A 20,935-nucleotide genomic window follows, 5' to 3' on the forward strand; every position below is an offset into this window, starting at 1 on the left:
CCTGCCTCTCCCTGTAACCTGAGCTCCGCGCCGAGGTGGATCCCGGCCGCCCCCCCGCCCCGCCGCGCACAAAAGAGCCGGCGGCGGGCGCGGGAGGCAGGGGCAGGGGCAGGGAGGCTGGGGAGAGCCGGCGGGGAGGCAGCGAGGAAGAGAAGGGGAAACTCTTTTGTTTTAAATTCCCTGGCTGCAGCATGAAGCTGACACTCCGGAGGGGCCCGGAGGCTGCTGGGGGATGTAGTTTCCCGGCCCGGCGCGCACACCCCCTTGGCTGGCGCTCGAGGAGCGGGGAGGGCGGGGGAGGGAGGAAAGAGAGAAAGAAAGAGGGAGGGAGGAAGAGGAAAGGATGAATGGAAAACAGAAAGAAGAAGAAGAAGAAGAGCACGGAAAGAAAGGAAGGAGGAAAGAAGGAAGGGCGAAGGATGACTGAAAGAAAGAAGGAAAGGAAGGAAGGAAGGAGGAAAAAGGAATGAAAACAGAAGAGGAAGGAAGAACTCGGGAAGGAAGAAGAAGAAGAGTAAGAAAAGAAGAAAGAGTGGATGAAAAAGAGAGAGGAAGGAAAAGAAGGAGAAATAATGAATGAAGAAGGAAGCAAGGAGGTTGGATGGATGGATGTAGCCTGGATGGGTGGACGGAGAGAGGAGCTCTCTGCTGCACGTGTAGGGCAGACAGCAAGAGAGGGGGAGGGATGGATGGATGGATGGATGGATGGAGAAGGGCGACTTCAGGCGTGGGGTGGACGGACAGACGGAGTCCAGTGGGATAAGGCACCACACTGGGACCCTAGAGACCTAGTTACAGCCACTGGCCGTCCCGGTGACCTTGGGCAAATCACTTAAGCTCTCGGCATCCCAGGCCCAGTGAAACAGGCCCCTAATCCTTGCTGAGGGGGCTGCGCTGGTCAATCCAGTGCCTGGGAGGGATAAGTGGGGGGAGGAGTAGGGAAGGGGCCTGCTGCTTGTCCTGTTTTGGGGGGTGTAAATCCAGAGTGACTCCATGGAGGGACAGCAGGAAAAGGAGGAGGAGGGAACGGGGGAGGAGATGGAAACCCCCACTTGTTTGCACATCCCGCTCTGGGGTCCACAGCAGCAGGAGGGGGCAGAGGGGCTGGGCTGCATGTCAAGACAAGGCCCCAAAAGGATCAGGCCTGAGATCCCACATCCATCCCTGCCTCCTGGGCCTCCCCCATGCAGGAGGCTGGCTGTGCAGAAGGGGGACTTGGCAGCTCTCCGGCCTGGGGGAAGGGAAGGGAGGGGAGGGGAGGTGGGGGGGACACCCTCCATGGCAATAACGCCTCCCTCTCTCCTCCTTCCAGATCTAGAGATGCTGGGGAGAGAGGCCACTGCTGGGCCCCTCTCCCTTTTCTTATTGAAATGAAGGGCGATGGGGGGAAAGCATTGAAAATAGCTTTTCAGCTCCCAGCCTGCAAGGGTTTCTTCCCTCCCTCCCCCTTTCTTCCCTTTGAATCGAACCAGATGTCTCTCCCATGAAATGAGATTGCCTGGCTCTTGCTGGAGAGAGACAATGCGGGAAGATGGGAGATCCCCCATCCAGCGCACTCCACTGCAGCCCTGGCAGAGACCGTGTCTGCATCTCTGGCTGGGCGTGAGGGGGGTGTGGGGGCAGAAGGGAGGTTGGTGATGGAAGAAGGAATTTGCTGCCCCCCCCCATCACTGTATTATTTCCCCCCTTTTCTCTTTGCTCTCAGCGCTTTGCCAACAAGGTCTCTCTCTCTCTCTCTCTCTCTCTCTCTCCTGGATTTGACAGCAGAAGAGCTCAGCTGGGGAATGAACTCAGCAGCTGCACAAGGAAATGTCTCATGCGGTGACTCAACAAGGTAAGGTGTTGCCATCGCTTTCCCTGCAACTTTGCCTGGGCACTTCTGCAGCCTGGCTGGGGGGGGCTGCGTTTGGAGCCTGCTCGGTAGTACCCAGTTGGGGCAGCCGCGGTGGCACCAGACCGCAGGGCACATGCTGGGCTCAGAAAGAAAAGGAAAGGAGTCCAGGGTGGGCTGGGATTCTTGGGGTTCAGCCAGCGATCCTTACACCCCCCTCAAAGTACCACCAGCCCCCAAAGCCGCTGTCGGGGACTTAACCCCATTGGTTCAGACCATGGTTTTCCAACCGTCTTTTGAATTTGGATTTAACCTTTACGTGCTTGCGTGATCGGTTGTCAAATGCCAGCAGTTTGGAGTGATTTCCTTCCTATAACCAACAATGGATGTGTGTGCAGTGGCATACACAGAGCAATGTCTCTATAGGCGTAGACAATGTCTGCACATGCACTTTGTATTTACTAGACGCACATGTGCGCATAGGTAACATAGGAGTACTGTAGGTACGTATATTTGAGTTGGCGTGTGCATGTTTAATAAGCATAGACATCTATGCACACGCCGTCTTTCTACATATATAGCTGTATAGATATATATTATACATACATATGCAGTCTGTAATGAAAACATTCATAGAAACTAAAATCCATATATACAGACCTAGGTATATATCTGGACATGTACGTACATACATAAAACATAAACATGTATATGCAGTGCGTATGGGCATATACACATATATTTGTGTATGTAATTTGCACATATAAGATATGTACTTATTTATATTTATGTGTGTATGATATATATGTAAAATATATTTTTACATATATATGTAAGTGTATAGATACATATGTGTGTGTATATATACATATACACACAGATCTATATATTCATGCACAGATATACGTGTATAAATGTGTATGTATGCTTGTATATACATATACATAGATCTATATATATGCACATGTGCATACATGTCTATACACATGTGTAAATATCTATGTGTGTTTGTGTATATGTATACACAGATCTATATATACATGCACACACATACGCACATATGTATATGTGTGTATATGTATGTATATATACACACTCACACTATATGTAAGTATGTATGTATACACTATATATATGCATGTATATGTTAATATATGTATGTATGTGTGTATGTATATATGTGTGTGTGTGTGTGTGTGTGTGTGTGTATGTATGTGTATATATGCGCACATACCCACACATGGAGAGCATGTACATATGTGTGCATATTTCTGTTTAAAGTACCTGTGAGCGCACACGTGGGTGTGTGTCTAATACACAAGTATATTACATAGTTTCATAGTTTCTAGGGTCGGAAGGGACCTGAGCAGATCATCAGGTCCGACCCCCTGCCATGACAGGAAAGAGCACTGGGGTCAAATACCCCCAGCAAGATGATTGTCTAGCCTTGTCTTAAAGACCCCCAGGGCAGGAGCCAGCACCACTTCTCTTGGAAGCTGGTTCCAGATCCTAGCCGCCCTGACCGTGAAGTCGCGCCTCCCCTCTGCCAGCTTGTGACCGTTATTCCCCCAGTGCCTGCTGGTCCCCTCTGACTAGTCTGTAACAGGCCACGAGCTCCCCCCTCAGCCTTCTCTTGTGGAGGCTGAACAGGTTCAGGTCCCGTAGCCTCTCCTCGTCGGGCCTGCCCTGCTGCCCCCGGATCATGCGAGTGGCCTCCTCTGGACCCTCTCCACGCTGTCCACATCCCTCCTGAAGTGTGGTGCCCAGAACTGGATGCAGTACTCCAGCTGCGGCCTGACCAGTGCCGCATAGAGGGGGAGGATCACCTCCCTGGACCTGCTTGAGATGCATGTGGGTGCATGACAAGGTGTGGCTGGCCTTCCTGACTGCATCCCCACACTGCTGGCCCATGTTCATCTTGGCATCAGTGATGACTCCAAGATCCTTTTCTGTCTGTGCACTGACGAGAAGGGACTTCCCCAGCCTGTAGGTATGGTGCTGGTTCTTCCTCCCCAAGTGCAGCACCCTGCACTTGTCAGTGTTGAATCCCATCCTGTTCTCATCCGCCCACCCTTGTAACCTGTCTAGGTCCGGTTGCAGCCTATTCCTTCCTTCTAGCCTGCTCACATCCCCCCACATCTTAGTGTCATCCGCGAATTTGAACAGGGTGCTATTTACCCCCTCGTCCAAGTCACTGATGAAGATGTTGAACAGCGCGGGCCCGAGGACCGAGTCCTGGGGACCCCACTGCCCACATCCCTCCAGGTCGAAAATGACCCATCCACCGCCACTCTCTGGGTGCGGCCCTCCAGCCAGTTGGCGACCCATTTGACTGTGTGGGTGTTGACACCACAGCCCCCCAGTTTCTTAATGAGAACGGGGTGAGAGACCGTGTCGAAGGCCTTCCAAAAGTCCAGGAAGACTATGTCCACTGCTACCCCTGCGTCTAAGGATTTGGTGATCTGATCATAGAAGGCCACCAGGTTGGTGTGACAGGACCTGCCTCTAATGAACCCATGTTGGTTGCCCCTAAGCATAATCTCCCCCCCTGGCCCGTCGTGGACATGTCCCAGCATAATTCTCTCAAAAAGCTTACCCAGGATCGAGGTAAAACTAACTGGCCTATAATTTCTATGTGTGTGCATACGTACACATACACATTTATAGCTTTGGGAATTAGTAGTTGAATCTGTGTCTTTGGACAATAATGTACTTCTAAGTTACAGGACTCAGAAATTGTTTTTCACCGGGTCAGAATTTGGTCACGTGCGGAACAGAAAACTGTGCGTTGTTTTCAGGGAGCAGTTCAGCTTAGGAAGTCTGCCTTTCATCCAACCCCCATTTTACGTTCCACTTTGTGACTTCAAGAACAGACCCGTGTCCCTTGAAATAAGGAAAGTGGAAGACGGGAAAAAAAAGAGAGTGAGCTGACGAAGTGTCAACTGCCAATACTCAGCCATCATGACTCCGGCCTCAGAATAACAAAATTGTCTTAAAAGTCATGTCATCCTATGAAGTAATGAGCCCGAGCTGCTTTCTCTTGGCCTTTTGTTTTCTGAGACTTCAGGATCAGGTCATGTTTTCTAGCTTTTCTCCATGAAGACTCAAACTTCCTTTTATTTTATTTTTTTTTACATGAAAGCTGAGGAGATTCCCCCATGTTCACACGACTCCTAGAGCTGGGGTTTATAGGCAAACCTCAAGCCTTGCATTCCAGATCACAGGAGTCGGCGATGCTGTGCCAGTGGCTCATTTTCCTGGGTGCATTCATTAGGTTTTGTTTGTGGGGTTGATCTGGCAACTACTTGCTGAACACTTACTCTAGCTAATGACCCCGTGGACAGACACTATTTACATTCATAATAACTCTTTAGGCAAGTGTTTGTAGACATGGCCCCTATGCTTGAGCTCCAACCTGGCATCCGCATACCAGCGTGGTCGGCGGGTCACATAGTGTGAAGGTTGAGACCAACTCACGGCTTAATGACTCATCTTCCCAAGTGCCGTAAAACCTAGGTGGTTATTTGTATAGTCCCGAGAGCCAGCCTGCAGGGGGAGGTCTGGCTTGTGTTCCTAATTTGCAGTCATTGGAATAAGGCTCTCCCATGAGACTGCCCTGCTAAAAAATATAATGTGACATCACCCTCTTGCATTTCTGTTTTCTGGGGCTTAATTAATAACTCAGACTCTACCCACCTGCTTGGGTCAATTCCTCTTGCTGCCTGACACCCCTGGGGTCTGGGGTGGGCACAAGATCTCTAGAGTTATTGAGGTTTAAAGCTGGCAAAGAAAGTCATTTGTGGCGAGGCTGGGCCTCTGTTGAAACCAGAATATCTGCAGGCATCTGGGGCGGAAAGCAAAATTGCAGCTCAAGACAGGACCGTTGTGCACCATGAGTTCTAGTTTTCATGTGAGGAGCTTTCTGAGCAAGTGTGTTATATGTATTGCATCCTTGCATGGGTGCTATGGGAACTTGAAGATCTACGTGCAGATTCAGACAGCCCGATTTAGAGGTACAGTCAATCAAATCGCTAATTCCAACTTAAGATGGTGGCAGACTCCAGGAAGCAGCAGGGATGGGGGCAAGATTGCAGTAGTAGGAGCATTGCTGCATGAGTAGGTGTGTTGCTGGCAGATCGAGGGCAGTGATTCTTCCCCTCTGTTCAGCACTGGTGCGGCCACATCTGGAGTCCTTTTTCCAGTTGTGGGCCCCCCACCACAGAAAGGATGTGGACGAGTTGGAGAGAGTCCAGCAGAGGGCAATGAAAATGGTTCTGGGGCTCATGACTTGTGTGGAGAGGCTGAGGGACCTGGGCTTATTTAGTCTGGAGAAGAGAAGACCAAAGGGGGATTGAATAGCAGCCTTCACCTCCCTGCAGGCTGGCTCCAAAGAAGATGGAGCTGGACTGATCTCAGTGGTGGCAGATGGCAGAACAAGAAGCAATGGGCTCCAGTTGCAGCAAGAGAAGTTTAGGTTGAATATTAGGAAAAACTTTCTCACTAAGAGCGTGGTGAAGCACTGGAACGGACTCCCCAGAGAGGTGGTGGAGTTTCCATCCTTGGAGGTTTTTAAGGCCCAGCTTGACAAAGTCTTGGCTGGGATGGTCTAGTTGGGGCTGGTCCTGCTTTGAGCAGGAGGTTGGACTAGATGTGACCTCCTGAGGTCCCTTCCCACCCTCCTTGTCTGTGATTCTGAGATAATCACATGCTCCTCGTTCCCTCCCTGGGCAATGACACTGAATGAGATCAAAGAAAAGCAAGGCCCTGTGATTGTCACTAATGGTAGCTCCATCACACAGGTTTTTGGGCATCCATGAATACACCCATACTAAGGGGCACCATTCTGGCTCATGCCTAAAGTTGACCCTGAGTGACGTGATGCCAGGACCCCATCATCCATCGAAACAGCAGTGTATGTTTCTTGGGAAAATTAGGCCCAGAAAACAGATTTCAACTGTGTCCTGTAATTCCTCCAGTTAAAGCCTCACACCTCTCCCCTCTACCTCTCCAAATGCTGTATTGCTTTGGAAATTGGCTGCAGCAAAAATGTTAGCCACTCGAAAAAGGTTGAGTCTCACAGTCCTTTTTAAAATGGCGATGACAAACCTCACCTGCTATTTCACCTTCCCAGGCCCCTCTAGAAAACCAAACAATAAATGTTGTACAAGCCCCCTTTTTCCCCAACACCAGGGATTTTGTGGCCTGTTGTTCACTCTTGTTAAAATCCCAGTCCTGGCCCGACTCTTGATAGACATAGTTTGCTATTTGAAGATCATTTGGATGTGACCCTGAGCAGTGCCTCCAGTTAAAGTGTCCCTCAGATATAGCCTCTTCCTCCCACAAAGTCTTACTAATCAAAGTACTCTGAAACCCACATGTATCGAGAAAGGGTCTTCGACAGCGAAGAGCTGTGAGAGAGGGGTCAGGAGTGCTTGCAAAGGAAATCTGGCATCCTCCATCCATGGGTATAGTGAGATGGCCGTGAATCATGCTGTTCTATCACCAAGACTAGAAATACACCTCAATGCTGTATTTCCAGAAGCTTAATGAGGGGTTCGCTTGATGTTTGGCGCAGGGACCGGTCACTCTCAGCCAGCCGTAATGTTGCAGCAAGCATAGATCTTTGCAGGCTGCTCCTCGGTTTCATTGCTTTCTGACCGAGGTTGATACACCTTGGGCGTGTCTCCGTGTTCATTGATGCTTCTTAGAATGAAGTAGTTATTATTCCTACTTCCTTAACGAAGTACTAACTAAATGTGCAGTAACTAGTCATTTTGTGATGCTTACTGCGCATTAGCCTAATAAGACTGCGCAGTAGGCTATTAGCACAGTTTTTAACAGCCACACTACTGCGCAGTCTTATTAGGCTAATGTGCAGCAAGCTTCTCATATAGACGTGCCCCTTGGCTAGCAGAGCAGGAAGGTCTTTTAGTTCCAGCTGCCGCATCTCATGCTTTAGGATCCTAGCTTCAGCCTACCCCTGACTGTCCACCCACGGGTGCAAAGTGATACCCCCATCTGTAGCAGCGACCGTTGCTCCCATTCATTTGCTGTGTATTGATCCTAAACCTATTCGCTTCCTAGCATGGACAGCGATAGATATCATGCATCCCTACTGAGAATCTCCGAGTGCTTTACGGACATTCATTAATTAAGCCCCTCTGTGAGACAAGGAAATGTGACCTGATCCAAAGCTCTGCTGCAGTCCATTAACTTTGCCTGGGTTTGGGATTAGGCCATAAAAACTAGGGTTGTTGTTTGTTTTTTTTTAAAGAAAGCTCATCCTTCCAAAGAAGAGCTGTTTTCTTTAGAGCTGGATGCTTCCAGTGCACGCAGGATAGATGCTGAGCATGTCAGATAAGCTGTGGGGTCTCCAGGGATGCTGCTGGGGCTGAATGCTTCTGGCTGGCTCTGTTTGGGGGGGGCCTGAGCCCTGGGACAGCTGGGGCCTGAGTCTCCGGGAAGATCCAACGAGGGTGGGTGTCATCATCACCAGGGTCAGTCTACCCAAGCGTACATCGATGAGAAGAATGATCTTCATTGTGGAACTGGAGGCAACCTCTGCAGACCCTTTGTTTCTTTCTAACTAGCTGTTCCCCAACTAAGGGACCATCTCCCAGTTCCCAGCTCCCTCAGCCTCCTGTTAGGGAAGTGTCTCTAAATTATAACGTCTGTCACCGCAGCAGGGTGCAGTGCTGGGACATCCTGTTCAGGCTGGCCATGCAGTATTAGCACAGGAAGGTGTGCACAATTCCCAAGATCCACCCAGCGATTTTTAGTAGGAATCCAGTGTCCAAACCATGCTGCCCTGCTATGGGCTTGCTGAGTTCTTTGCAACAGAAAAGTTCTCTGTTCATTTTCTGTAGTCAAGAAATGAGTGAAAACGAGGAGCTTGGGTTTTCCAAGGGGGGCCTGGGGTCTTAAAAGGTTGAGATCCACTGTGATGGAGACACCAGCAACTCCAACCCTGGTCAGATTCAGACGAGGGGGCACAGGTAGCCTTGGGGTTTGGACGCGCTTGTGAATCCCCACGCAGCTGCCTTGATCCCTGTTTCACTCTCCCTTCCCAGCTGGGTGGGAGCCCACGTCCAGGCCGCCTGGGTGTTTACACTTCTCCTACTCCTGTCGCATCCGTAATGCCTGTACCCTCTGCTTGCTGCCGTTCCTGCCAGCATCCAGGCTGGGCTCTGCGGCAAGAAGTCACAGCCTCTCACCCCAGGGGGAGATCAGTCATGTGCATTTATGCCGAGAGATTATAACTCTGCCTCATACAGAGACCTGCTCCTTTTAAGGGTGTTTTCTCCCCATGGCCCATTCATTTTTCAGCCTCTTTGCTATCAAGGGAGTCTAGGATGTGGGTGGTTGAATGGACCAGAAATTAGACCTAGACCTAGTAGACTCATTTCAGGGAGGCACAGCCCACCTGCCCTGAGACAGCAAGGACTGAGCGTGTATGGAGGGCCAGGATAGAAATGAAACAGCTTCTCTATCCACCTGGGGAGAGGTTGTGTGGCCAAGATGCTAGACCCATGACAGGAGCCTGGGAATAAGTCACTCTGCCTGTCTGTATCTACCCAGCCTTGAACAAGCCTCGGGGCCCCTCCAGCCTTATTTTCCCCCTGCTTTTATAGTCCGAGCCATGTGGCCTAGTTATACTAATCCACAAAGCCAAGGATCTCCCTGTCTATCAGGAGCAGGAAAGCGGAGATCCTCCAAGGAGATCGGGAGGAAGGGGGCTGGGGCGGGCAGGGCGGCGTGATTTATTCAAGGGGCGGCAGGGAGACAGGCGCCCTGTCTGGGGAGGGAATATATGAGCGTGGGGAAGCTAATCTGAGCATGGTATTGATTTCTCTGAGTGCCTCCCGGCTGTGGGCCACCAGGGGTTAAGTAGCCAGACGGCAGCTCTGATTGCAGGGCTGGAAAAAAAAAAAAAGAAAGGTGTTTGGGAACAGGGGGGAAGGGAGTCCTGCCATATCACACACACGCTGCAGCCAACAGGTAGCCAGGGCCATATTGCTTATATTGGCTCTGTGATTAAAGCCCTGGGCTGGAGTGAATCCTAGCTGTCCGCGGAGTGATGTGGCAAACTTCCCCTCCACCTGCCTTGCAAACCCTGCAGGTTGTGCTAATTAGCAGGCGGGTGGCTAATTGGTGCTGTTCCTCAATTGTACCAATTAGCCTTCCCAAAATGGTCAGGTACGTGGCTTGTGCTGGAGAAGGCAGCCGGGGCAGGCAGACCTGGTGAGCTCACGCTAGGGGCTGCCTTGATCGCCACAGGTCTGCGTCTCCTTTCTGCTCTGCCCTAGGCATGGATGAAAGCTTTCCTGGCTTCTTGGCACTGGCAGGCCTGGGGGACAGGAGCCTGGGATGGCTGAGACAGTCCTTTCCCCCTCTTCTCTTCCAGCCTGATCTGGTCAGCTCTGCCCATCTTTTGTGAGTCCTGTTCAGTGCCCGGATCGCCAGCCCCCAGTCTCAGTCCTAGCCTTCGGATGCTGTCTGCCTGCACATGGTAATATCCTTTCCAGTTCCCCTGGTTCTTTGCAATTGTTCCCCCCTTCTTCACCTGCCCGGTGGCTTTGCACACCTCTTTCACACCCTTGCAGATGTGTCTAAAGCAGTGGCCTCCAAACTCCTGGCCACACTGGCCAGATGAGTAGCAAGGGGTTGGTCCCTGGGGCTGCATCTCATTTAGAGTCAGTGTGTGGGTGTGATCCCGCATGCCCAGATCCAGCCGCATGCTGATGCAATGCAGCATGCAGAGCCACACTCTCCGGCCCGCAAGGATCCCCAAGGGTCTGAAAACCTTGGAGCGGCCATTATTGCTCCCACTGCCCCATCACCACCCACTTTCCAGACCGGCAAGGAGCTCTGGTTCCCTGGGCTGGATCTGGCCCGTGGGCCTGAGGTTGAGCACCCTAGATGAGGATACAGAGGGCCAGTGTGTCCACACCAGGGAGAATCCATCCAGGGACAGGAAAGGGGGAATTTAGAGAATCGACAGGTCTTGGTGGGGGTTTCTTCTGCTCCTGCCATGGCTCATATACCAGTATTTAATCTGCAGTCGCGCTCCTGGTCCATCCCTCCACAGACGAGCTGTGATTATCCTCTCTAGCACCTGGCATGTGCTCAGCCTGCGCTCCAGGCCTCCGCCACCTATTCCTGGCAGTCAGGGCTGCGAGGAACTCGCTGCTTCCAGGAAAAGGCCTGTGACAAAGCAGTGAAAGGATGACTTGGCCCCTGGGGGCTGTGCCTGACTGATCTCACCCCTCTTGCGTGGCCCGGGCCCCGTGGCCGGAGCCTTCCACACCTTTCTCTCATGTACTCGTGTGTCTCCTTGCACGGCTGTGTCTCTTTGCAATATGCAGGCATCCTTGAGGCTTATTTTTTCCCCCCCTGGAAGCTAATCCAGGCAGGATCCGGCCCTGAGCCTGTTTAACCCTTCCTAGGACCAGCCCAGATGCTCTCGTTATCCAGATCAGCCTCTGATCCCTCACCGAAGCCTGCTAAGCTCCTGGCCTCGGCGTAGCGAATGCAGGGCCTGTCACATGCCTGTCCCCCTCCCCAGGCTGCCTCTGCCCCCATCTACAGACCCCTGCCCCGGGGACAAGGCCCAGGGGGGTGCCCAGGCCCTGCTCTTCTGCGCATTCATTATTCATCGCCAATTAGCATGCATTATTGATGTGTTTATTATGATTTCATTTATCACGTTAATTATTATTCATTTGAGCTTTTGGGTGTTTGTTTCCGTAGCGACGCAGGGCGCTCACAGCTTCACACACACACACACACACACACACACTTGTGTGCATACACACGTACACAGGATCCAGTCCCCCCACAACTCAAATACTTCCAGCCTAAATACTGCTGTTGCACGGTGAACTGGTCCTGGGGGCCCCTGCTGTGCTAAGACACCCCCACCCCCATGCAAGGGACCCCCTCCGTCTCTGAAGGGGGTCCCTTGTTGCTTGGGTCCATGTGAAATCCCAGCTCCCTTGGCATCTGGACAGCTGTCTGCAGGGGAGCTGTGCCCCTTGCCAGCAGCTGATCTCTGCCCACCAGACCTGCCCCGGACCCCAGGCCGTGGGGTGGCTCTGGGCATGGGACTGGCTGGAGCTGGAAGCTTTGCCCTGTGTCATTTCAAAGGCCTCTTCTTTCATGGCCCCTCCTGAGTCTGGCACACACATGTGCTCTGGGCACTGGGGCTGGGTGTCAGGACACCTGGGTTCTGTCCCCATTTATGGGGGCAAGTGGGAGACCATGATTGGGGCGCAGGGGAGAGGTGTTGGGATGCCTGGCTCCTTTTGGGGCTCTGGTAGGGATGCCCCAGTGGTTAGAGCCAGGCATGGAGAAGGCAGAACTCCTGGGTGCTTCTCCTTTTGCGACCAGGGATGAACTGAGTGCCCGCTCTGCCTCAGTTTCCCCATCCTGATAATAGGCATCATGATCCCACCATCTGGGGTAGATCCTAAACCAACCAGCCTGAAATAGGGGTAAGATCCCAGGTGGGAGGCTACTGCCAGTTTGTTGCATTGGTGCCATGGACTCTGATGCCTCTTGCTTTTGTCTCCTAGTCCAGCAGCGGGAGAGATTGGGAGCCAGGATCCCCAGCAGCCTGCTCTTCCTGGAGATACCTAGCCCCATGTCCCCGGCGATGCCAGCTCTGCATCCATGGCACGACGGCTTACGGATGTCTGCCATGTCCTGGGAGCTGCCCCGAGCCTCTTGGTTTGCTGCTATAGCCATGGAGGGGCAGAGAGCCGGGCAGGCACTGGGGGCCGCAGCGACGCAGCCCGTCAGCTGTCGGCAGGGGAGCCGGTGCCAGTGTTTTGCTCCCTGGCAGCGGCTTCAGCTTCACGTGACAGGTAGGCACCTGGCGTGACGGGAAGGGCTGGCATTGGACGGGAGGTTGGCGCGGGAGCTGCCTTTTGCAGGACTGGGAAAAGAACCCAGGAGTCCGGGCTCTCTGAGCACCTTTTCCCCCTGCTTTTCAAGACCCTCAGCCTCAAGTTCGTCCCCTTGGAGAGTCTGGCTGGGGCCTCACTCAGCAAAGGGAGAGCAAAGCGAAGGCTGCTGCACGCCACGGCAGAGCTAAGCACGCCGGGACCTGGTCCAGGTTCCCCGTGGCACCGGGCGCTGTATGAAATAACGCAAAGAGAGGGGTCAGGAGAGTTGTGGTCTAAGCACCAGGGAGCGGTGAGATACGGACAGGAGCTGCTCTTTGTACCCCCAAGCTCTGGACATCTGTGTTATTTGGGGACCCATGAGGCAGGGGCAGTGGGCACAGCTACCTAGTGCTTGGAGATGTTTGGGTGGAAAGCTGATGGGCAGCATTGAGAGACCCCAGCTGAGCCGGATCGCGCCAGGTGCTGCATGAACAGCTGGGGCATGAGGGCCTCACCCAGAGCCCACGAACATCCAGGGAAAGCCACACAGCTCTGGACCAGGCCACAGGGGATTTGCCAAGGGAAATCTCCTTTATCCCAGCCCAGTGCCTGATCCACAGAGGATCCCCCGCCTCCATGCCCATGTTCAGCCTGACTCTATGTGCCTGTAGGGCTCCAGTGCTGTGGGTCTGTCGTGGGGGTGTGCTTGGACACGGGTGCCCTGAGACGGGACAGCAGGTCTCCGGGGCTCCCGGGAGCAGGGTCAGGAGGTGGGAGGGAGTGACAGAGCCTGGAGAGGAAACCAATGCCCTGGAAATCCCAGGAGGATTGAACCCGAGCCTCTGCCCAGCGCTGCCTCAAAAACAAGCTGTTGTGCTAATTGGCATCTCTGCTGGCACCACGGCATGGAGACAGACACCCCCCATGCCTATCCCTGTGGGGTAGGGGGGAGACGCTGGTCGGGGGAGCAGCTGGCAGGGCCAGGCACCTGGTGCCAAGGGAGCAGGCAGAGGCAGCTGCTGTCTGGTAGGCTGGCATCAGATTCAAGGCAAAGGCAGGCCCATGGCGGGGCTGGCCCCAGATACGCCTACAAGGGGATGCATCGCCTATGGGGGGCAGCACACACTTCAGAGCAGTCTCGAGGCTGCTCTGTGCTGGCACCGAGGGCTGGGTACGGACCCCGATAGCTTGGAGCTGCTTCCACCCCCACTCACCACCAGCTCAGGAATGGGGTAACTGGAAATCCTAGGAGCCCGGATGCAGCCGGGGCAAAGCAGAGTCACTCCAGATCAGCAATGCTAATTGACACCAGCTGGGGGGGGGTGCTCCTTACACCCAGCCTCTTCTTACCCCTCCCTGCCCCGCTCTGCTAGCGACAGGTGTTTGGAAAGAAGCTGGAAACAAAGGCCTTTATTCCCTCCCCAGCCCCGTGCCCTCCTGGGGGCCGCGGACTGGAGGGCTCCGGGCTCTTGGTTTCCTCCCGAGTCAGGTGCACGCAATTATTGTCTAGACGTGCCTTGCTGGGGAGCTTGGTGGTGTAATGGTCCCGCAGGGACCCCTGCCTGGCTGCTGGCAGCACAAAAGCCGCCTTAAGAGCCCACGTGGCCCCTGGCCCCTTGAGGAGGAGCACAAAGAAACGGGAGGGATGGGATGGTGGGGGGGGTGCTGCAGCGGGGGGAATCTCCCGACTTCATGCCCAGCAGTTCATTTCAGCTCCCCTGCAAGAGGGATCTCAAATAACTGGCGTGGTCAGGACCAGATGGATTCAATTTAGGAACAAAGCAGGGGGCTGCTGAAAAGCTTTCCCAGGGCCAGGGCCTGGGTGGGCATCAGCAAGGGGAAGTCTTGCTCCTCATGGGACTCCCCGATGCCCCCCCTCTGCCCATCTGCTCCCACCTGGCATGGGTTAAGGCTTGGGGATATGGCAATGGAGCTGCTGGTGTGAGTTTAATGCCTCACAAGCTGCAGCCACATCCAAACTCAGACCCCAGTGCTACCCCAGAGATGCAGCCAGTTCTGGGGTGGAGTGCTGCTGAGTTAGACACTTGGGGCCTCAGTTTTGCAGCTGCAGCAACGGGGAGAACGCTGGGCTGGGCTTCATCCAACTGTGCCTGTTGCTCTTGGGACATACAGCACCTACCACACAGGGTCCCTGATGGGAGGGAGGGAGAGAGGTGGGTGTCTGAGACCAGACAGTCTGCAGCCTGTGGTTTGTTGCACTGGGCTTGCTGGGAAATGTGCCTCACCCTGGGTTCAAATTCCCCCTCCGTTCTATTGTGCTAGTTTCCTTCATATAGCTGCACGTGGCCAAGCCGTGGAAGGGGCACCGGAGTGGCAATGAGCTTGGCATGCATGTGCATGCATATATAGATGCATGGTGCTGCCTCCTGTTGGCCAGACTTAGAACTGCTCAACTGTATGTCACGGCACCTATACTGATGGGGATACTCCTTGAGCTCTGGGGCTGCAACTTGGGTTTTCAGGTGGCTAGCAAACCCCTCCTGGCACCCCCACCTGGGAGGCAGAGGGGTTTTCTCCACTCCCCTTCTCTGCTTCCCTTTTCCGGTCCCCTGCTCTGCTTTGGGGACCCCCAGAAGCACCTGGGGGGTGCACGGCTCTGTCCTGGCTGCATTACCAGAGCCCCGCTGGCAGCAGCCTGCCGTGTGGCACCTGCCATGCCTGCCAGTTGGTGCGTGGGCTGGCCTGCCGTGCCAGGGATCTGGTTTCGTGGTAACCAGAGAGGCCTGGAGATCCCGGCCCCCGACACTTGCAGCTCAGCCCTGCCTTGGCAGCAGCAGGGCCTGGGACACAGAATCCATTTCTGGGGAAGAGACAGGTAGAAAACCCGGAGAATATTCCGCCGGCTTCCCCCACAGTCAGTGACATTGGTGGGGAAACTGAGGCACAAAAGGGGCTAATAAAGGGCAGGGCTCAGCGCCCTGCAGGGGCTTTGCACTGGGATATACTGGAGGGAACTGGGGTGGGAAGCTGCTCCAGCCTGCGGGTGTTGGGGCACTGGGTGGCCGCTAGGGGGTGCGTGAACCCAGGACATGGCAGCACTGGCTAGTGAAAGGAGCAGGCTGGCCAATGGCCATGGTTGCAGGGAGGGTCTGGGACCCCATCCAGACCCCTGCCTCATGGTGCTGACCCAGAACCCTCCCCGCATGTGGGCTGGCAACCAGCCCCCAGCTCCAACCTCAGCTCCCAGCTGCTACCTCCCTCGCTGCCTCAGTTTCCCCAGTGCTGACGGCAGCACTGTACAGACCTGCCTGCTCATGGCAGCCAGAGGTCAGTGGGTGATTTTTTCCCCGCCTTGCGGCCTTCTCTGGGCACAAATGTGGGTGTGAATTTGCACGTGTGTGTCATGGGGGGTTGTATGCTTATCCCATGCCAGGGGCTGGTTGCACTTGGGAAGGGGAGAGGGTATCGGAGAGGTCCTTTCTGGCCTCAGCAAGGATCCCAGGGAAGGGGCAGCAGGGACTGGATCTGGGGTGGTGTGTGGCATCAGCAGCACCCTGGGGTGCTGCCGGCGTTGCACACTAGATGGTGCTGTTGCTCATGCTTGCTGGGGGAACCGGTCCCTGGCGGGATCTACCCGGCTGCTTTGTATCTGGGAGCTTTACCCTGTTTCCCAGCCACCCCCAGGGCTTTGCAGAGGCTAGGAGCTCTCCGCCAGCAGGACCCCAGGGCAGGGGACAAGGAGGGCAAGAGCGCAGGACTGAGCTGGGAATGGTGACGTGGGGGCACGGGACTTAATTGTGAAGCCAGGGGGTGAAGGGGCTTGTTCCTCCCGGGGGCAAGAAGCCAGAGTCTTCTAGGGGGAAGCCAAGAAGCAGCGGGCTCCTGGGACACGAGCCACAGGGGAGTCCAAACCCATGATGTGCGTGTGAGACCGTGTGCAGCCGTGAGAGTGGCAACAAGGCGGGAGATTTTGTGCATGTGAGTGCACTTTTGCAGCAGGGAAGGGGTGAGTGTGTGTGGGGGGGTGCGCTTGGCTGTAAGCAGAGATCTGAGCGTGTGTATATGCGTGTGAGTGTGTATGGGGGGGTGTGCACAGCTTGGCAGTCGGGGTGATCTGTGTGTGTGCACGTTTGTGTGTGACTGAGTGTATATGGGGGTGTGTGTGCACAGCTTAACAGTTAGGGGAGATCCATGCGAGTGTATATGGGGACGGCGTGTGTGAGTATGCACAGCTTGGCAGAGGAGATCCCTGTGTGTGTGCATGTGTGTGAGTGTGCATGGGGGAGTGTACATGTGAATTCACACTGTTGGGCCCAGCTGGGAGCTCTGCACATGTGTGCACACGGGCATGAGCACAGGATTGCTGGTGCAGTGATCTGGGCACATCTCCACCCCCATGGGCGTGTGTCTGCAGCTGCCTGCTGGGTCTGCACGTGCGCCTCTGGCACACAGGTGAGGCGCCCGGGAGTCCCAGCCAGGGGCAGGGGTGCACATGCCACGTGCAGGCATGTGCTGCAGTTAGCTTTTGGCTGGGCAAGAACACATCCAAACGCGCCCAACGATCGGTGAGGCCTCTGCCCTGTGCTGCACGCCGTCAGCTTCCCCTCCCTGCCCCTCAGGTGGGGTGAGAGAGGGTCTGGGCCCTGCAGGCTGTGGGGCCCAGTGGTGAGAGAAGATCATGGGCCCTTTGCAAGGTCTAGTCCTGGGATCATCTGGCACAGAGACAACAGCAAACCCGAGCAGGAGGGGACACCCGTCTGAATAAGGAGCATCCTTCATAGCAGCCAGACGGGCCGTGTTGCTCTGCTGCTGCTTTCAAGCCCCTCACTGCAGCATCTGGGTGCCTTGGAGTTACTCCTCAATCCCTCTGTCCCCACCTTTACCTGCTGGACTCTCCTGGGCGGCTCTTAGAGCAGCTTTGGGGCTGCTTTACTGTTGCATGGCACCAGGGAGGCCCCTGCTCAGTGCCCCCTGGCCCCACCCTGGTCTCAGCACCCCACTGGCATGGGAGGGAGCCTGAGTCCTGGTTTTATAAGGCCTCATTATGGCTTAAAGGGGCCATTGTTTCCCTGAGCAGCTGCAAACGTAGGTGGGGTTTAAACTCCAGTCTGGGAGACTCCAACCTCTGCCTCACCCTGGCAGCATTTCTTACCCGCCCTGGCCCTGACACTATATTTTAGCCTCGTTCGCCACCTGGGACCTGATGCAGGGGTGAGCACAGGTGGGGGAAGGTGAGATGACGCCGGCTCCCCGGAGCAGCAATGAGAAACATTAGCCAAGGCAAAAGCGTGGAGCTGGCGGCTTGCACACATGTCCAAGCTCGCCCAGCTGCTTTGGCAACGCGGGGCGGCCGCGCCAGTCGTTAAGGGATGGGAGCTGTGATTCATCGGCAGGAAACCAAGCTGGATCTCGTGCAGGCAGCTCCCTCCCTGTCGGCTGCTGCTTCAGGGCTGGGGTCCTGGATCTGGCCTCTGTGCTGAATCGGGAGCTGCTGGGGGGCAAGGTCTCCACTGCCCTGTGCCCAGAGGGGTGAAAGGAAGCATTTTGGACCCTGCTGCGCAGCAAAGGCCTGGCACCCCCTAGCGTGTTGCATTGACCCATATCTGCCCTACGCCGCTGTCCCGGCCCGAGGCGAGGTGGGCACCCCTGCGGGAATGCGCAGTCTCTGTTTAACTCAGAGGTGCCCCCCCGCAGGGATCTCACCCACACAGTGACGTCCGGGCCCCTCTGGCCCTGTGGGAGGCAGGGGACGGGTTGCCCAGAAACCCTGTGTTTTGGGATTTCCCTTTTTGTCTCTAAGGCAACCGGCTGGGGACAACACAGACTCAAAGCCACTGCCTCTGAGTCACGGGTGCTCAGTGCTGGACAGGGAAGTCACCAGGCATGGCAATTCGAGGTGTCGAAAGACGCGCTCCTGCCTTTCCCAGCACCAAAGCCAGCAGCCGGGATGGTCAGCCGAAGCCCGGGGGTGTCTGTGCTTTCCTGCAATCCCAGCAGACGGTGCCCGAGTCCCCTTGACGCCTGTTCCAAGGGGTGGATGCATCAAACCCAGCACCGGTGCTGTGCAGGGTTGAGGGCGGGCACGGGGATCAGCCCCAGAGGAAGGATCCGGTCGGACTGGACTCAGCTTCGCAGCCTGGCACAGACGGGTCAGAGCCTCCACTTCTGGGGTCCCAGGGCGTTGCCCAGCCTGCTCCGTGGGCAACAGCACGGAGGGGGTGTGGAGACTCCTTGGAGGCCGAGTTCCCTTCCCCATGCCGCTGGGGTCTGGCTGCCTCCACCTTTTGAATCTGGATTCAACTCCAGCTGTGTAAACAGAGTCACTCCGGACTGACGCTGGCAGGGGTGAGACCAGGGGAGGCTGAGGGCCCCTTGCTCCATCCTGCCCAGCATCTCTCCCGCTGCCCTCCCCAGGCCTGGGGGAAGCTGAGCCGCTGCCCCCTGAGCGTCCTGCCCACGGCTGGTCCAAAGTGACAGTGGTGCCAGGGTGGGAGCTAGCAAGGGGCACATCCCCCTGCCAGGACCCCCAGCTCCAGCGGCTGTCACGCCGGGCAGCCCCAGCTTGGCTCTACCACAGCTGCAGAGCCCAAAGGGCAGGTGGCTTCAACCTCCCCCTGATGCTTCCCACGGTTCAGGGCCAGGCAGGAGCTGGCTTGTGCCTCTGTGTAAATCCTCCTTTTGGAGCCGATGGATGCAGGGGGGTCTCCGATCTGCCCAGAGGTCTTCAGAGCCCCAACTCTACCCATGTCTGTGCTGCTGGGGTGGCAGGATCGGGCCTGGGATGGGACCTCCAGCCAGGGCTCACAGTCCTTTCCAAGCCCGGTGGGTGCTGGGCACCTTGTAGACAGCGGAGCTGACTGCATCCTGCCCCTGGTTTCATGGGAGCATCTTGCATTTAAAGGGGAGTGTGGCTGGGGCAGGAGAAGGGGGCAGGGCGTTGTTACTAAAGGGGTGGGACAGAGGGGCTGGGAAAGGGGGAGAAATCCCACCTCCCCTGCCTTGAAAAGCTGCCCCCGTCCCCACCCAGCAAAGCAACCAGCTTGGGACCCCCAGTGCTTGGGACAGCACCTAATTGAGAGCAGGCCCCTCCCCAGGGTGCTCCATCTTAGCACAGCTGCTGGGCAGGGGAGCATTTGGGGGGGGGGAGTCTCAGCTCCCTTAACCCCTTCAGCTCTGGCCCCCAGTACAAAGGGAGTGCTCGGATGAGAACTAGGCTTTCATACGGGAAGCCAACGCCTCCCAAAATAGCTGGGCACATCCTGGCAAGGTGTTGCGGGGTGGAGCGGGGGGTAGCCAGGAGGCCTGTTTGCCCTCCCTCCCCAGCCCTGACTGATCCCCAGCCAGCTCTTTGTGTTTGCATTTCCCGGCCTGCTCCCCATTCGCTGCCTTGGCAACCGGCAGAGGAAAAAATGTGCATTAAAACTTGGAGCGAGCCCCCAGCCCGCTGGCGTTCCTGGACCTGACACCAGGAAACAGGCGGCCTAAATGGAACAAGATGTCGGGAGCCGGGGTAGGAGGCAGGGGCAGGACTGGAGCCTGGCGCTGGATGGAGTGAGTCACGGCCCCTCGTGGCTGCGCTGGCTGGACCGAGCTGAGAACGGTGCTGGGGAAGGGGGACCCCAGGCCGCGGTCCCTCCCAGAGCCTCTGTGCAGGAAGCCCGGAGCAAGCCAAGCAGGGGACGTGCGGCACAGGGCTGCCAGGAACGGCTCGTCTCCCCCCGGCTTGCCAGCGCCGGCCCAGCCCTGCAGGCCCAAGCTTTAGGAGCGTGTGGGATCGGGGCACCCTGCTTCCCCGCCTGGGTTCCCCCTGCCTCCAAGTCCAGCCAGAGGGGCCTGGCATATTCCCTCTCAGGGCTAATTCCTCTTAGCTGCATGCAGCTGCTTCAAGCTGTGGGCTCCAGGGTGGACCCCAGACTTTCGCAGCACTGGTGAGCACAGCACCGACCCAGGAGGGCTGGGCATCACCTGGGCACTTCCCCTATTACATCCGCCTGCCCTGGCCCCATGGCTGGCCCATGTTGAACTATTGCTGTGCAAGGCAGACTTCAGATCTGGGCCTTACAAAGCTGTGGCCACCCCTGAAGGGGCAGATTCAGGTGCCAACCATCTGCTGGCTTTAGCTGTTCCTTAAGGAGAATCCCCACATGCTGTTAACAGTAGAGGGGCTATGATACACTACAGGGTTCATCCAGAAAAGGGTGGACAGGTTAGGCATTGCCCCTTCCCTAAAAAGATATCAAAACACTTTGCAACTAGG

At 55.7% G+C, this 20,935-nt stretch overlaps 1 protein-coding gene across 9 annotated transcripts in view; it reads left to right on the forward strand.

Annotated features, from left to right (window-relative positions):
• The first annotated feature begins 300 nt into the window (after positions 1–300).
• Positions 301–20,935, forward strand: part of LMNA (lamin A/C) — a 56,066-nt gene continuing 35,431 nt past the window's right edge. The window contains exons 1-4 of one of the 9 annotated variants that reach the window (XM_090053603.1): positions 301–514; positions 1,765–1,834; positions 10,236–10,340; positions 12,406–12,696. The gene's annotated coding sequence lies outside the window, so the exon portion shown is untranslated. Of the gene's footprint in view, positions 597–1,764; positions 1,835–10,235; positions 10,341–12,405; positions 12,697–20,935 lie in introns of all 9 variants that reach the window. The other 8 variants (XM_090053595.1, XM_090053597.1, XM_090053594.1 and 5 more) reach the window with 8 other exon arrangements.

Source organism: Crocodylus siamensis, chromosome 6, assembly GCF_052110815.1.
Source record: "Crocodylus siamensis isolate JL-2025a chromosome 6, ASM5211081v1, whole genome shotgun sequence".
NCBI lineage: Eukaryota > Metazoa > Chordata > Crocodylia > Crocodylidae > Crocodylus > Crocodylus siamensis.